The 15,759-nt window shown below is 41.0% G+C and overlaps 1 long non-coding RNA gene and 1 pseudogene across 1 annotated transcript in view; one reads left to right on the top strand and one right to left on the bottom strand.

The window, feature by feature from the left end:
* Positions 1-2,438: 2,438 nt before the first annotated feature.
* The window catches only part of LOC116586210, a 98,268-nt gene continuing 84,947 nt past the window's right edge, over positions 2,439-15,759 (bottom strand). Inside the window, exon 4 of the long non-coding RNA XR_004283932.1 lies at positions 2,439-2,545. This is a non-coding gene — a long non-coding RNA (uncharacterized LOC116586210). The remainder of the gene's footprint in view (positions 2,546-15,759) is intronic.
* On the top strand, positions 13,543-14,138 carry LOC116586209 (annotated as a pseudogene).

Raw genomic sequence — 15,759 nt, 5'->3', positions numbered from 1 at the left:
ATGAAGGGTTCCAAGGTCATTACTTTTGGAGAGTCCATGTGGTCTAGGATTTGGTCCTCAGCTTTCTTGCTCAACTTTTTCAGAGTCCCAAGAACTGACAGAACTCAAAAGAATGGGGTCACATGATTCAACGTACAAGGGACCAATGAATACACTCTAAGGGCAAAGTATTAATTTATAGCAAGAAATACCACTGCCTAGATGGTTAAATTGGTACACACATCTTTTCATCTTCTGGGAACTATGAAAGTCATCAGGTAGCTGACAGCCACAGAGTGAGAATGGGAAAGCTAGTTGGATGCACTCCATGGCTCTCTATCTGTCTGGAACCATTACAGAGATACACTGGGAAAACTGACCAGATCTCACATCAGTCAGTGTGTATCCTTATGTAGAGCCAGACAGAGCTCCCCAAAAGCTTACTTCCTCTCTCATCTTTTTCCTGACTCTTGGCAACAGCCAGTCTTCTGTTAGAATCTTCCCCCCCCCCACAGATAGTTAATATACATAGTTAGCAATAGTTTTATCTGTAAGTTGTTAAACCCTTCAGAGCAGACACTCCCACCAAAAACAAAGAAACCATGTTGAAAACATATTCAAAGACATCAGAAAGCTGGTAAAGAAATACAGAATATCCAGGCCAAAGACTATGTGAAGATAGAATCCAAAAGATCAAATACAAACAAAATCTTAAAAGCAGCCCACAATAAAATGTAATCTACCTCAAAAAGAGCAACCAATAGATTAAAAGCTCTTCTCCCCAAGGCAACAGTGGAATCAAAAAGTCCGTGGGATGATATCTTGAGTGTGCCAAGCTATATACACTAACATTTTCCTTTAGAGCAAGTCTGATGCTGACAAACTCTCTTAGTGTTTTTATCTGAAAACAAGTTTCTTTTACCCTCATTCCTGGAAGATATTTTCACTGGGTATAGAATTCTATGTTCACAGCACTTTGTTTTCTTGGCACATTAGTATTTAAACACATAGACACATACCCCTACACATATATATTTATAACAGAAAGAATGTACATTCAGATGGAAGGTACTCGTACAGCAGCAGAAATTAATAAACTGGAACCATATGCATCAACAATGAAGAAATTTAAAATCGATTATATAGGAAAGGCAAAGAAATGACTGAAAGTTAAGACAATTGTTACTTACAGTTCCTACTTACAGTAAGAAAGGGCACAAGGGGAGCACTGTTTTACTTGTTCTCCTGGATGGTGGTTACACAGGTATTTACTTTATACCTATTCCTTTTGTGTGTGTGATTTATTTATTTGTTTGTTTGTTTATTTCTTTGAGAGGCAGAGAAAGAGCATGAGCAGGGGGAGGGAGAGGGGCAGGGGCAGGGAGAGAGAGAATCTCAAGCAGGTTCCACACTGCATAAGATCATGACCTGAGCCAAAATCAAGTCAGATGTTCAACTGACTAAGCCGTTAAGTGATTTTCTTGTTATATGAATCTTTGCACATGTCTGATTACTTCATTAAGTTATTTTCTTAGAAGTTGTATACGTAGGCCAAAAGACAATATATTCAAGGTTTTTATTATCTGCTGCCTAATTACCATCCAGAAAAAGCGTACCCATTTCCCTTCCTTTTCCCTTCCATTTCCCATCCTACTACTTGTGCATCAAAACCCCTGGCTACGTCTTTGAAAAAGTTGCTAAACTTCTCTGCCCATGTTGTCACCTGCCACTCACTCCTTAACCCACTCTATTCTGGCTTCCAACCCAACTCTCCAATGAAACCTCTCTGTTTAAGGTTACCAATACCCTCCAATTTATGAAATTTGATGGCTACTTTTCTTCTTGAATGATTAAGAGATCAGTCCTAAAGACTTTTCCAGATGGCTAATATCATCCATCACATGTAGCTCTTAACTTTCTTGATTCTTAGACTGTCATTTGGCTCCCAGTTCTTGGAGAATCTTCCTATGGTTTCCTATGAACTATCTCAATTTCCAAGGAGAAAAATTGTTTTAAATAGCAGATAGAATTCTCCTCATTCATCATCATCATCATCATGAATGATCATCATTATTACTCATTAGCCAGCTTAATGGATGTTGGTGAGGTCCACTGACTGACAATGTTTAAGTACTGCGGTAGCTAGTCTGCAAAGATGAACCCTAATGCACCAGGCTTCCTGGTATTCACATTCCTGTATAGTCTCCTTCCACATGGAATCTGGGTTGGCTCTGTAACTTGCTTTAGTCAAAAGATGTAGCAAAAGTGATGTTGTGACTGCTTCAATAATATGTCTTAAGAAGACCTGGCAGCCTCTGCTTTTATGCTGTTGGGAGGCTGAGGCTGCTACATAAGAAGTTTAGCTACCCTGCTGGAGAAACCACATGAAGACAGCAGGTGGGGCCAGGGACAGGAGCTGAGATTATCTGGAAGAGAAAAGCTAGCCATACCAGTATCCAGCTGGATCCAGGCTTCCAGTCATCCCTGCTGAAGTACTAGACATGTGAGTAAAACCATTTTGGATGTGCCAGACGTAGCCACCAGCCGACTGCTGCTATATGAGAAACTGCAAGAAAGACCAACAGAAGACCCACCCAGTCGAAGCCATTTAACTTACAGAATTCTGAGAGCTGATAACAAATTGTTGTCCTCAGCTACCAAGTTTTGATATGATTTGCTATACAGCAACAGATAATGAAAACGAATTCCCTTCTATATAGTCATTCATATTTAACTGTTGGGATATGAAGCTTAATCAGAAATAAAGCTTGAGATTCTTATGGCCTGAATGAAGTACATCTCTCTGTAAGAAAAGGAGATATTATAGAAAACAACAGTGAGGGTTTACATTATATTAGGAAGTAACATTTGAACTAAAACCTGAAGGATACAAAAGGGTCAGATATATGGTTAAGCTGGAGGAAGGGCTATCCCTGACACAAGTGGAAAGACCCCCAGATGCGAAAAAGCTCAGTGTGCTCTTGGTCCTGAGAGAACTCTCTGTAGGAACAAAGACAAAGAGGCAAGGAAAGCCCAGTTCTGCTGGTTTGTACATGGTAAAGCCTGAAACTAAACCCTTAATTGTCTTTTGAGCATAGTCAGTGACAGTAATCTCTTCATTCCCACAGGGAACAGAACAAGGTGCAGATGTCTCAGGAGTTCAGCGAACATGATAAACATGTAAATTAGAAAAGCAATGGTCAAGTGAACCTATTTCTCAGCTGGGTCCCACTTTGTTGTGACTTCAGCCTCATGCTAACATTATCTATCTTAATATGCACCTTCTCTTCTATAGCAGTCAGTGTAAAGTACAGGAGATGGAAACTAACCTGGGTATTTAATATAGGGAAGTAGGCGCTTACAAAATCTTGGGAAGCAACCGACAGGTCCTTCAGTACATGAATAGATACATAAACTGTTGTACATGAATAGATACATAAACTGTGGTACATGAATAGATACATAAACTGTGGTATATCCATACAACAGACTATTAATCGTGTTAAATAAAAATGAGCTATTGAGTCATGAAAAGACATGAAGGAAACTTAAAGGCATATTTATAAGTGAAAGAAGCCCAATCTAAAAAGACTACTCACTGTATGATTCCAGCTACACTCCGAAAAGGCAAACTACAGGAGACAGTAAAAACAAAACAAAACAAAACCCCAGTGCTCGGCAAGGGTTATAGGTAAGGAAGGATGAATAAGGGAAGCACAAAGGATTTTTAGGGCAGTGAAACTACTCTGTAGGATGATATAGTCATGAAAAATGTCACATAATTGTGAAAGGCCATAGAATGTACAACATCAAGAATGAACCCTAATGTAAACTACATGCTCTGAATGACAATAAAGTGTCAACAAAAGATTACTGATTGTAACAAATGTACCACACTGCTGTTAGAATATTGATAATGGGGGAGGTTAGGGAGAGGCAGAGGATATGTGGAACTAACTGTATTTTTCATTCAATTTTGCTGTGAACCTACAACTGCTATAAAAAAATACAATGGCAGAAAATAATATGGAGATTCCTCAAAAAGTGAAAAACAGAAATACATATGATCCAGTAATTCTACTACTGGGTATTTACCCAAAGAATATGAAAACATTAATTTGAATGTATATATATACACACCTATGTTTACTGCAGCATTATTTACTGTGGCAGCAACCAGGTGTCCATCCATAGATGAATGAATAAAGAAGATGTGGTACACACACACACACAAACACACACACACACACACACAGAGGAATATTACTTGGCCATTAATTTGTAAATCTTGTAATTTGTGACTACATGGATGGACCTAGAGGGTATGATTCTAAGTGAACTAAGTCAGAGAAAGACAGATACCATACGATTTCACTTACATGTGGACTCTAAAAACATAAATCTAATGAGCAAAGAAATAATTTTAAGAACACAACACCACCAGACTCTTAAATGCAGAGAACAAACATGGTTGCCAGAGAAGAGAGGGTTGGGGGGTGGGTGAAATAGGTGAAGGGGATTAAGACATAAAAACTTCCAGTTTATAAAATCAGTAAGTCATGAAGATGAAAAATACAGCATAGGTAATATAGCCAATAATATTTAATAATGTATGGTAAAGAAAAAGATATAAAATCTATTACAAAACCAAACAAAAATCATTGCAAAGGAAAAGCAGTATCAGTCTGACCTTTAGAAATGATTCCCAAAACAGCATTGCTGAACTAGCCCTCCAGGGAGTGTATCCTCTGCCAGTGCCAGGAACTGGAGAGTCGGGAAGGCACTAGTGGAATTATCCAGCATACACCACTGTAGCTGTGGTTTTAGAGATCAGGAAGCTGCCACCCCCACGACTCTTAAAGCTTGTCCAACTCTTCTTGCTATTTGCAGTGACGTGGATGGAACTAGAGGGCATTATGCTTAGGGAAATAAGCTAATCAGAGAAAGACAACTACCATATGATCTCCCTGATATGAGGAAGGGGAGATGCAACGTGGGGGGTTTGGGGTTAGGAAAAGAATAAATGAAACAAGATGGGATCAGGAGGGAGACAAACCATAAAGACTCTTAATCTCACAGAACAAACTGAGGGTGGCAGTGGGGGGAAGAGGGTAGGGCGAGAGTGGTGGGGTTATGGACATGGGGGAAGGTATGTGCTATGGTGAGTGCTGTGAAGTGTGTAAACCTGGCAATTCACAGACCTATACCCCTGGGGCTAATAATACATTATATGTTTATTAAAAAATTAAAAAAATTTTTTTTAAAAAAGCTTGTCCAACTCTTGAAGCTGGAGAATGAACACTAAAATGCTCCTACATAAAAAAGTAAAGTCTTCATGATCTCAACTGTCAGCAAGAAAACAAAACAAACAAACAAATCTGAAAAACAGCAGGATGGCCTCTGCCTAACTTCTGCCTTCCATATGTTCCAAAGGTACAAATAACGGGCAGAACTTAATTTGCATCCAGAATGAAAGCTATAGTGGAATCTAGAAAATGTAGTGTTCAGCTTTCCAGACTCTGCCATAGAGAAAAGTACACTGGAAGGAGGAATGGATGTCGAGGGCCCTTCCACCATATCCAACATGAACTTCGTTGACCTGACAGTGCACACCCTAGCTCCTGGGGTTTATGAGGGGAGAGGCTGCATTAGTAAAGCTTCCATCACCACCATGTCCTCTGTCCAGCCATAGAAATCAAGATATTTCTCTGAAGATGAAAGTAGGAAACCTCTCCTACCTCTGGATAAATGCACTCTGCCCGGTGAGGCCAGTCTTTTCATTCTTTCCCCATTGTGTTATGGCAGCCATGAGAATGCACCTCATAGACCTCCAATGCCAGGGAATTAGCTTACAATCCTAACTGCTATGTTGTGAGATCCATCATCACATTTGTACCAAGATTTCAATGTCCAGCTTCCTACAGGCTGCTCCCAGATGCTGACTGGATGCAGCAGAGATACTAAGGCAGCCTGTTCCTGGGAGACATGAACTCCTCTGGTGGTCAACATTGGTTCAAGGACTCCCTGACAACCCTTCCCAAATGTTATCACAAAGCAAGAAAGTCCTGGAAGCTTTCACTCAATCTTCCTTTCCTCTCTCCTTCACTGACATGCATCACAGTCTGATAGCTCTCTCAGTCTCTTCCAGCTTCTTCTTGTGTGTTCTCTCACAGGCATTTCCTCTAATCAAATCCTCACTTTCCCTTTACCATCTGCTTCCCAGAGAACCTGAACCAATGCACACACCCTGCTCAGTTTGAACACAAGACTTTGCTCTCTGTTCCTGCCTGAACTCCCACCTGCAATGTCTTATCACATTTCTTCCACCTACTCAAATCCTACCCACTTTGTGGACCCAGTACCAATCACACCTCCTCCATGAAGTCTTCCCTGCCTACCAGTTACATGGACCATAGACCTATCCTTGTCCTCCCAGATTCACACATTTTTTCAGGCCTCCTACTGTCTCCTGTCTCAAGAATGTTGAGCATATTATTTAGCCCCTTTAGCTCCTCTAATATATGAGGGAGAGGAATAGGTCAGACATTTCCTTATTAACCTCCAAAGTGCTTTTTTAATGGAACAGAGAACAGAATACAAAAGCTCTATTAAATCTTGTTGAAATCATTGAATAGTTTGTAATTTTAAAAATGAAAATTCCAGCAACAAATAGAGGTCCTTTCCCACCTAATAAACTGGCTAAGCTATTGGGGAGCACTGGAAAATGAGACTCCCTCCCCTCATTACCTTTGGCGTAATCTGGCAATATATAGCAGAAGCCTAAAAATGTACCTGTTCTTTAACGTGGCTATTCTCTTTCTAGCAATACTTCCCAAAGGGGACTTTAAATTACAAACATGTCAACATAGCAGAGGTGGAAATAAGCAGGTACTTTTTATGAGTAGGCATCTACGTCAAGAAAACAGACCCACAAATAAGCTTTTCCTCAGCCTCCTTTTTCCCCCTCATCCCCCCTGCCTCATCTCTCTACCCCTCCCCCTTTTCCCTGACCCCCTTCCTACCCCTCCTCTTCTTCCTCATCTCCTTCTCCCTCTCCTCCCCCTCTTCTTCTTCTTCTTCATAATTAAGTTTTAACTCTGCTTCTAATGATTTTTAGACCCATTGGGAAATAAAGGAGAGGATCTCTAACCAAAGAAGCTTCTACAGGCTGTTCATACATCTTTCTTTCACTCTCTCTCTCTCTTCCTTTTTTTTTTTTTTTGGAACATTTTAAAAAATTAACATGTAGTGTATTATTTGTTTCAGGGGTACAGATCTGTGATTCATCAGTCTTACACAATTCACAGCACTCACCATAGCACATACCCTCCCCAATGTCCATCACCCAGCCACCCCATCCTCCACCCCCCTCCCCTCCAGCAACCCTCAGTTTGACTCCTGAGATTCAGAGTTCCTTATGCTTTGTCTCCCTCTCTGGTTTCATCTTGTTTCCTTTTTCCCTCCCTTCCCCTATGATCCTCTGTCTTGTTCCTCAAATTCCAGATATCAGTGAGAACATAGGATAATTGTCTTTTTCTCTGATTGGCTCATTTCACTTGGCATAATACCCTCTAGTTCCAACCATGTTGTTGCAAATGGCAAGATTTCATTCTTTGATGGCTACGTAATATTCCATTGTATGTATATGTGAGTGTGTCTGTGTATATATATACCACATCCTCTTAAACCATTCATCTATGGACGGACATCTTGGGTGTTTCCATAGTTTGGTTATCGTGGACATTTCTTCTATAAACATTGGGGTGTACATGCCTCTTCAGATCACTACCTTTTTATCTTTGGGGGTAAATACCTGATAGTGCAATTGCTGATCATAGGGTAGCTCTATTTTCAACTTTTTGAAGAACCTCCATGCTGTTTTCCAGAGTGGCTGCACCAGCTTGCATTCCTGCCAACAGTGTAGGAGGGTTCCCCTTTCTCCACATCCTCGCTAACACCTGTCATTTCCTGACTTGTTAATTTTAGCCATTCTGACTGGTGTGAGGTGGTATCTCACTGTGGTTTTGATATGTATTTCCCTGATACCGAGTGATGTGGAGCATTTTTTCATGTGTCTGTTGGCCACTTGTATGTCTTCTCTGGAGAAATACCTGTTCATCTAATCTGCCCATTTTGCGATTGGATTATTTGTTTTGGGGGTACTGAGTTTGATAAGTTCTTATATTTGGATACTAGCCCTTTATCTGATAGGTCATTTGCAAATATCTTCTCCTATTCTGTTGGTTGTCTTTTGGTTTTATTGACTGTTTCCCTTGCTGAACAAAGGCTTTTTATTTTGATGAAGTCCCAATAGCTTATTTTTGCCTTTGTTTCCCTTGCCCTTTGGAGATGTGTCTAGCAAGAAGTTGCTGTGGCTGAGGCTGAAGACTTTGCTGCCTGTGTTCTCCTTAAGGATTTTGATGGATTCCTGTCTCACTTTGAGGTCTTTCATCCATTTTGAAACTATTTTCGTGTATGGTGAAAGGAAATGGTCCAGTTTCATTCTTCTGCATATGGCTGTCCAAGCTTCCCAACACCATTTGTTGAAGAGACTCTTTTTTCCATTGAATATTCTTTCCTGCTTTGTCAAAGATTAGTTGACCATAGAGTTGAGAGCCCATTTCTGGGTTCTGTATTCTGTTCCATTGATCTATGTGTCTGTTTTTGTCCCAGAACAATACTGTCTGGATGCTGACAGCTTTGTAATAGAGCTTGAAGTCTGGAATTGTGATGCCACCAGCTTTGGCTTTCTTGTTCAACATTCCTTGGGCTACTTGGAGTCTTTTCTGGTTTCATACAAATTTTAGGACTATTTGTTCCATCTCTCACAAGATTTGTTCTTCCAATCCATGAGCATCGGAAAGTTTTCCCGTTTCTTCCTGTCTTCCTCTATTTCTTTCATGAGTATTCTATAGTTTTCTGAGTACAGATCCTTTGTCTCTTTGGTTAGGTTTATTCCTAGGTACCTTATGGTTTTGGGTGCAATTGTAAATGGGATAGACTCCTTAATGTCTCTTTCTTCTGTCTCATTGTTAGTGTATAGAAATGCAACTGATTCTGTGCATTGATTTTATATCCTGCCACTTTGATGAATTCCTGTAAGTGTTCTAGCAATTTTGGGGTGGAGTCTTCTGCGTTTTCCTGTTTATCCATCTTTGATTTTTTTCATGGGACCTTGAGGAATAAGGTGAACCTCACCTTTGAGATCCTAAACGACCTCCATAAGAAAACTGGTGGTCAATCTGCTTAAATAACTGTTAATGCTTGGGAGAAGAGGGAATTCTTGCTTAATCAAATTGAAAATGGGCAACAGAATTATTCTATATGGACACTGCACAGCCATGCTATCTCTCCATCCAATATGAGGGTTTTAGGCAAAGGGCATTCAAATTCTTGAACCCAGGTCTACTAAAGCTGATGTCCTCTGGGGAACCTGGGTGGCTCAGTGGGGTGAGTGTCTGACTCTTGGCTTAGGTCGTGGTCTCAGGGTCATGAGACTGAGCCCCTTGGGGCTCCACACTGGGCATAGAGCCTGCTTAAGATTCTCTCGTTCCCTCTTCCCTCTCCTTCTGCGCACTCCCCTCCCGATGCCCCCATGCTCATAATCTCAAAACAAAACAAAGCAAAACAAAACAAAACAAAACAAAACAAAAAGCAACAGCTAACAGGATTTCAGCCCTTCTCATTCCTTATAAGCCTTTGAGTTTCCAGAAGGAGGGCTGATAGCTAATGCATAATCAGAGCTGCTGACCTCCTCTTAGTGGTCCCTTGCTTCAGCTCCTGCTTGCTCCCTATCTGGCTCTAGGCCTTTGGGTGTTGGTGCCAGGGCAGAAGCTCTTTGGCCCCTGTGCTCACCCTCCAATGCCTCTGGTCTCTGCTACTCCTGTTAGGCATTTCCTCACAATCCCTGCCTGCAGGTTGCCACTGTTTACCTTCTTCTCCACATTATAGGAAATCACCTGAGTTGTCCTGGCTCTCTCAGAAGAGGTTGCTTAGCAACAGGAATTGTTGCTGGACATATTTACCTCAGTCCTGCCCTCCTGGAACCACTGGACTGGACTGTCCAAAGAGACCTAGAATAGGAAATGTCAAAGTACAGCCCCATGGCACCTGCTGCCTCATGATGTTCTTCCAGATTCCTTATTCATCCTTGGTCGTTTTTCTCTCAAAAGCACCTTTTCCCTCCCTCATACCTGGCTTATACTGACCAATCCCTCAGGATATCAGACACAGAGATAATAGGTCCAGACTCCAATTTTGGATATGGTTAAAGTTCTTTACTATAAATGGATAGCGAATCTGGGGGATGTTGCAGGGTTTTTATTTGAAAGAGGCCATGACTAGCCCTGCTCTTAGAAAACCCATGAATGGTCAGAAATGGAAAAGTCCTTGGTTCCAAAGGTCAAACACGGTAAAGGAGAGGTTGCTCCAGCGCTGGTGCAGCAATAATTTCAAAACCCAGATCCCAGGCCCTGGGCTAGAGAGACAAGTATCAATGCTTTACATGGTACTGTAGATGTAAGCAGCCACCAGATTGTTCTAGGCTTTTATGACCTGGTCATGGCATGCGAGCTACCACAGTCAGTGTCAGAGCTGTCCTCAAACCCAGATAAATCCAAGACTCAAGTTATCTCAACTCAGGTCAGGCAAGAGACCTCATTATAAGATTGGGCTTTTTGCTTATTTGTTTAAAACTCAACAGTTTTCTTAGGCCTTTACCTCAGATCAATGCCTGTTAATGGATCTTGTATGTTTTTTTCCTGAGGGTCTGAATAACAAACAGTCCTGGTTATTACACAGGTTTTTCTCCCCTATAAAATTTGATAGAATAAAAATGATGCCTAGTATTTTCTAGTAATTTCTAGTTTATATTGTTTTATCCTCTATTTTATTTTAGAACCTTCTAAATCATTTTATATATACACGGACAGTATTTTTCAATTTTTTAAAATTTAAATTCAATTTAAAAACATATAGTGTATTATTAGTTTCAGAGGTAGAGGTCTGTGATTCATGTGTCTTACATATCACCCAGTGCTCATTACATACCATGCCCTCCTTAATGTCCCCAACTCACTACTCCCTCCTCCAGTCACCCTGTTTGTTTCTTATGATTAAGAGTCTCTTCACCCAAATGGTCAATAGACACATGAAAGAGTGCTCAACATCACTCAGCATCAGGGAAATACAAATCAAGACCACAGTGAGATACCCCCTCACACCAGTCAGAATGGCTAAAATTAACAAGTCAGGAAATGACAGATGTTGATGAGGATGCAGAGAAAGGGGAACCCTCCTACACCATTGGTAGGAATATAAGCTAGTGCAGCCACTCTGGAAAACAGTATGGAGAGTCCTCAAAAAGTTGAAAATAGTGTTACCCTACGACCCAGCAATTGCACTACTGGGTATTTACCCTAAACATAAAAATGTAGTGATCTGAAGAGGTATGTGACCCCCAATGTTTATAGCAGCAATGTCCACAATAGCCAAGCTATGGGAAAAGCCTAGACATCCATCAACAGATGAATGGATAAAGAAGATGTGATACACACACACACACACACACACACACACACACACACAGAGGAATATTATGCAGCCACGAAAAAAAACCCCACCCAAATCTTGCCATTTGCAATGACGTGGTTGGAACTAGAAGGTATTATGCCAAGTAAAATAAGTCAATCAGATAAAGACAATTATCATATGATCTCACTGATATAAGGAATTTGAGAAACAAGACAGAGGATCATAGGGGAAGGGAGGGAAAAAGGAAGCAAGATGAAACCAGAGAGGGAGACAAACCATAAGGGACTCTGAATCTCAGGAGTCAGGTAGCTAGGGTAGCTGGGTGATGGACACTGGGGTGGGTATGTGCTATGGTGAGTGCTATGAATTGTGTAAGACTGATGAATCACAGACCTGTACCCCTGAAACAAATAACACATTACACGTTAATTTTTAAAAAGTGTCTCTTAGGGTTTGTCTCCCTCTCTGATTTTGTCTTATTTTCCCTCCCTTCCCCTATGACCCTCTGTTTTGTTTCTTTAATTCCACATATGAGTGAAATCATATGATCATTGTCTTTCTCTGACTGACTTATTTCATTTAGCATAATATTCTCTAGTTCCATCCATGTCATTGCAATAGCAAGATTTCATTTTTTGATGACTAATAGTCCATTGTATATCTATACCACAGATTCTTTAGCTATTCATCTGTCAATATGGATAGTATTTTTAAACTTGTATTTTTTATTGTCTTTAAAAATTTGAGGGAGAATTTTCATACATATAATCTCATTTGATTATCCCTGAAAACTGAGTTACAGCAAGTTTGTTTACAAACAATCCTGTTTGAGAATGAAGAAACAGAGTCATGCAGAAGTTAAACTGATTTGCCCAAGGTCAAAAATAATAGGAAACAAAGCGAGAAGTAGAATCCTACTTCTGATTCACCCTTCAAGCTTCTTCCTTCCACTGGACCAAACTAGATCATGGTGAGTAGGTTTAAGTAAGCAAGTTCAATTCATGGTCCTGCTTTCATTTTCCAAACTGGCCAAGATAGACTGGACTTACAAAGCCATGATCTTAGACTTGATGATTACTGAAGAATACTGTGTTTTAAAAAAAAAAAAATGAGCTTCTAGGAGGGCAAGGAAAACCTAGGTTCTCCCAAGTCGCCAGGAGCACTATCACTCAGTTATATATCACAGGAGCACATAAAAGCAGGGGACGCCTGGGTGGCTCAGTTGGTTAAGCAGCTGCCTTCGGCTCAGGTCATGATCCCAGCATCCTGGGATTGAGTCCAACATCGGGCTCCTTGCTCGGCCGGGAGCCTGCTTCTCCCTCTGCCTCTGCTGCCGCTCTGTCTGCCTGTGCTCGCTTGTGTGTGCTCTCTCTCTCCCTCTCTCTCTCTCTCTGGCAAATAAATAAATAAAATCTTAAAAAAAAAAAAAAAAAAGCAGGGGGAAGAGTAAAAGGAAGCCTGTCTGAACTTCTGCCCACTATCCAAGTCCTAGAGGTGGTCCTATTACCTCGTCATTCCATAAGGTTTCAGAAGCCTGCAGACCCATACTGCACACTGGCAAGGGAGAAGTTTGGTGAGAGAAGAGTAGAAGCTGCCCCTCAGAAGACGGTGCCTTTAAGTCCCTTCTTCATGTGGCCTTTCTTCTATATTCATCTGATATATATCCCAGGTCCATAGCAGCCCTTTGAAATCTAAACAGTGAGTCTCAAGGAAAGTTCTGCTGAATGGAGAACTAGCTTCTAGAAACTTCAGCCTCATAAATTGGAACATTACTGGGTACAACAATCCCTTCAGAAAACATTTTAAATGCTACATTTAAAATAAATTGTGTAGGGCACCTGGGTGGCTCAGTGGGTTAAGCCTCTACCTTTGACTCATGTCATGATCTCAGGGGCCTGGGAATGAGACCTCCATCAGGCTCTCTGCTCATTGGGGAGCCTGCTTGCCCCTCTCTCTCTGCCTTCCTCTCTGCCTACTTGCGATTTTTCTCTTTGTCAAATAAATAAATAAAAATCTTTAAAGTCTGCCCTCTTTCTCTTCAATGATGTGGCCTAGCAGTTTGGTGGCGGCGGCCTTGCAGATTCGCACCAACAGATGCAGAGATGCAGATCTTCATGAAGACCCTGACAGGCAAGACCATCACCCTTGAGGTTGAGCCCAGCGACACCACTGAGAATGTCAAAGCCAAAATCGAAGACAAGGAGGGCATCCCCCCTGATCAGCAGTCTTATTTTTGTCAGCAAACAGCTGGAAGATGGCCGCGCTCTGTCAGATTACAATATCCAGAAAGAGTCCGCCCTGCACCTGGAGCTTCGCCTCCGGGGTGGCATCGTGGAACCCTCCCTCCGCCAGCTGGCCCAGAAATACAACTGCGACAAGAAGATCTGCCGCAAATGTTGTGCTCACCTGCACCCCCGCGCTGTCAACTGTTGCAAGAAGTGCAGCCACACCAACAACCTGCACCCCAAAAAGGAGGTCAAATAAGGCCCCTCTACTGGCTCTACCTTTGTCCGCAGGGCGGCCTCCTGCCTGAGCCCCAAGGTCCTGGATCCTCAATAAAGTTTCCCTTTCATTGACTGGAGAGTTAAAAAATAAACCAACTTAAAAAAAAAAAGAAAGAAAGAAAATTTCCCTTCCATCAGTAGGATAGATTTCTATGACATATAACAGGCTGGGTTGTGGTCAAGGGAAAGAAGTTTTCTATGCAGAACACTTGTACATGCAGGAGTTGAACATATGACTTGAATTGGGAATATAAAAGAAGGATAAATATGTTTCCAGGTATAATTTACATTTTATTATGATTCTGCTTTGATTTTAAGATAAATTAAGAATTAGGACTTCCAATCTTCATGCAGCTACATATACAGATTCCCTGAGTGACTTTCAGATGGTGGATTCCCAGGACAAAAGTCTGGATAGTTTGAGAACTTTAGGTAAGGGAGAATGCTACAGGAATGTATATGGTAAAGGCAAACCACTTAAATACATGCAACAGAATTCAGTATCACTGCGAGTAAACAATACATTTTGTGCTTTTATTCAGAGCCACACTCCATGCCGCCTCCTGTAATCACCAGTATAAAAAGTGGAGGAACTCTTTATTACTAAGATATGCAGTCTCTTTCTTTAGCCATCCAACAAATAAATTTTTAAAAGATTTTACTTATTTATTTGTAAGAGAGAAAACACACACAAGCAGGGGGAGTGGCAGGCAGGGGGAGAAACAGGCTCCCCGCTGAGCAAAGAGCCCCCCCATTCAGGACTCGATCCCAGGACCGTGGGATCATGACCTAAGCTGAAGGTAGATACTTAACTGACTGAGCCACCCAGGCATCCCACAGGCATCCAACAAATACATTTTAAACACATCTGTAGAGGTGGCTCAGTGGGTTAAGCCGCTGCCTTCAGCTCAGGTCATGATCTCAGGGTCCTGGGATCGAGCCCCGCTTCGGGCTCTCTGCTCAGCAGGGAGCCTGCTTCCTCCTCTCTCTGTGCCTGCCTCTCTGCCTGCTTGTCATCTCTCTCTGTCAAATAAATAAATAAAATCTTTAAAAAAAAATGTTTTGTGATTATAATACAATCATATAATCATTTAATATATATTATATATAATGTAATCAAGAAATTATAGAAGTGGGAAAAGAATTCAATTCTAAAAATACAGTGATAGGTATCTTTGTAAATCTACCCACATGAGCAACCTGCTTATTTCTATGGAGTACTACTAAGTAGAGGGATGATTAGATCAAATGGCATGAACACTTTTGAAGCTTTTGATAAATATGGCCAAACTACTTTCCAGAAAACATCGTACTCATTTGCACTTCTAAGGGTAGTCTAGGAGAAATCCTTTTTTTCCCTATACCCTTGCCCATTTTGAGTATTTTCTGTTCTTATAACATTTTTTAATTCACAAGAGGAAAATGACCATTTTCTCTCTAGATTCATTTTTGGGTATGATGCGATGACTCCCGTCACTTCAGTGTCTATTGAATAGTCACATCTTAGGTGTGCAGATGGGCCAGTACATTTGGGCATTGACTGGGTAAGAATTTATTTCCTCAGACTGGATGTGAGTATGATCTAAGAGTAAATTATGAGAGGGAGAATCAAAAACTATCTTTCTCCTTTTTGTATTAACAATATGTATTTCTCAGAGTGCAAGAAAATATGAGTAATAGCATCATTTAAAACAGTTATAGGATTTACATATGCAAGAGAATCAAGGTGTGAACCGCTTCCCTT

This window comes from Mustela erminea, chromosome 3 (genome assembly GCF_009829155.1).
Source record: "Mustela erminea isolate mMusErm1 chromosome 3, mMusErm1.Pri, whole genome shotgun sequence".
In the NCBI taxonomy this organism is placed as follows: domain Eukaryota; kingdom Metazoa; phylum Chordata; class Mammalia; order Carnivora; family Mustelidae; genus Mustela; species Mustela erminea.
The sequence above is the reverse complement of the archived record's forward strand: the minus strand, read 5'-3'. Positions and strand labels throughout refer to the sequence as shown.